Here is a 2,500-nt window from a genome sequence, read left to right as displayed (position 1 = left end):
GTGTGTCTATGTGTGTGTGTGTGTGTGTGTGTGTGTGTGTCTGTCTATGTCTGTGTGTGTGTGTGTGTGTGTGTGTGTGTGTGTCTGTGTCTGTGTGTGTGTGTACCCCAATGTCCTAATACATTAATGTCCTGAAAAGATTGGAAAATAATAACTTTTTTTTGAAAGGTCAGGCCTTTTTTCAGGTCCTGAATTTGTTCAAACGCAATTTTATGCTTAAGAGTTAGGTTTTGGGTTTTTAGGGTTCTGGGGGTTAAGGTTAGGTTTAATGCTAGGATTAGGTTTAGAGAAAATAAGATTTTTAATGGTCAAACATTTTTACACTCCAAAAGTCCTGAAATGTCACCAAAACAAAGCTGTGTGTGTGTGTGTGTGTGTGTGTGTGTGTGTCAGTGTTAATATTGTCAACAATAACTACAAGGAAAAATACTCGCCAACAACCTATTTTTCCTGACTGAAACTATGAAGATAACGAGACCAGATGCCCTGGAGAAAAAAAACGATATTTGTAACAAATTACTTTTAATTTTAGTCGATAAAAATGTGACGAGACGAGAATTCCACGTTAGACTAATGGACATTTAAATTTGACATGAATCTACTTTTAATCCGTTTTGTCCAATCCTAACCATGCATGCAGAATATTTTTTAATGTAGGCCTCTCATTGGCAGAATTGATCTGATTGAGCTGATCTGACTGGCTCTCCCACACAGCTCCCAGGCGCTCACTTCAGTCACTCTTCAGTCTTTTGAACTGATGTGAAGCCAAGACACTGGACTTGTAACTAACCTCAACTAGAAACCTTGTTTACTCTCTTACTTACATTGTAACTATCCTCAACTAGAAACCTTGTTTACTCTCTTACTTACATTGTAACTATCCTCAACTAGAAACCTTGTTTACTCTCTTACTTACATTGTAACTAACCTCAACTAGAAACCTTGTTTACTCTCTTACTTACATTGTAACTAACCTCAACTAGAAACCATGGTTACTCTCTTACTTACATTGTAACTAACCTCAACTAGAAACCATGGTTACTCTCTTACTTACATTGTAACTAACCTCAACTAGAAACCATGTTTACTCTCTTACTTACATTGTAACTAACCTCAACTAGAAACCATGTTTACTCTCTTACTTACATTGTAACTATCCTCAACTAGAAACCATGGTTACTCTCTCTCTCTTCATTTCATGTTGTTTTGCTTCTATCACATCGGAAGCTTTATGTGCGCTGTTATTCATTCATCTGTGTTGCCGCTCTTGAGGACTGATAATAACTACAACTAGACTAAAGTTGTCCAGAGGGTTAGAGGACTGATAAAAACTAAAACTAACCAAGGATGAGATGACTAAAATGTGACTAAAACTAAAAGGTATTTTCAGACTAAAACTACATCTAAAATAGCTGACACACAAACTAACACTGGTGTGTGTGTGTGTTGTGTGTGTGTCTGTGTGTTCTGCTGGCCAGTACTGATGACACTTTTCCTGTAGAGGGACACACAATGAGGGTTAACACAGGGTGTGTGTGTGTATGTGTGTGTGTGTGTGTGTGTGTGTGTGAGAGAGAGAGAGAATGGTAGGTGTGGGTGAGAGAGAGAGAGAGAGAGAGAGATAATGGTAGGTGTGGGTGAGAGAGAGAGAGAGAGAGAATGGTAGGTGTGGGTGAGAGAGAGAGAGAGAGAGAGAGAGAGAGAGAGAGAGAGAGAGAGAGAGAGAATGGTAGGTGTGGGTGAGAGAGAGAGGGAGAGAGAGAGAGAGAGAGAGAATGGTAGGTGTGGGTGAGAGAGAGAGAGAGCGAGAGAGAGAGAGAATGGTAGGTGTGGGTGAGAGAGAGAGAGAGAGAGAGAGAGAGAGAGAGAATGGTAGGTGTGGGTGAGAGACAGAGAGAATGGTAGGTGTGGGTGAGAGAGAGAGAGAGAGAGAGATGGAGAATGGTAGGTGTGGGTGAGAGAGAGAGAATGGTAGGTGTGGGTGAGAGAGAGAGAGAATGGTAGGTGTGGGTGAGAGAGAGAGAGAGAGAGAGAATGGTAGGTGTGGGTGAGAGAGAGAGAGACAGAGAGAATGGTAGGTGTGGGTGAGAGAGAGAGAGAGAGAGAGAGAGAGAGAGAATGGTAGGTGTGGGTGAGAGAGAGAGAATGGTAGGTGTGGGTGAGAGAGAGAGAGAGAGAGAGAATGGTAGGTGTGGGTGAGAGAGAGAGAGAGAGAGAGATGGTAGGTGTGGGTGAGAGACAGAGAGACAGAGAGAGAGAGACAGAGAGAATGGTAGGTGTGGGTGAGAGACAGAGAGACAGAGAGAGAGAGAGAGAAATGGTAGGTGTGGGTGAGAGACAGAGAGAGAGAGAGAATGGTAGGTGTGGGTGAGAGAGAGAGAGAGAGAGAGAGAGAGAGAGAGAGAGAGAGAGAGAGACATGGTAGGTGTGGGTGGAGAGAGAAGGAATGGTAGGTGTGGGTGAGAGAGAGAGAGAGAGAATGGTAGGTGTGGGTGAGAGA

At 42.8% G+C, this 2,500-nt stretch overlaps 1 protein-coding gene across 1 annotated transcript in view; it reads right to left on the bottom strand.

The window, feature by feature from the left end:
- The window catches only part of ptprda (protein tyrosine phosphatase receptor type Da), a 55,304-nt gene that overhangs the window by 5,335 nt on the left and 47,469 nt on the right, over positions 1 to 2,500 (bottom strand). The window lies entirely within an intron of this gene.

The sequence above is a fragment of the Oncorhynchus nerka genome, linkage group LG18 (genome assembly GCF_034236695.1).
Source record: "Oncorhynchus nerka isolate Pitt River linkage group LG18, Oner_Uvic_2.0, whole genome shotgun sequence".
NCBI lineage: Eukaryota > Metazoa > Chordata > Actinopteri > Salmoniformes > Salmonidae > Oncorhynchus > Oncorhynchus nerka.
This window is presented reverse-complemented; position numbering and strand designations above follow the sequence as displayed.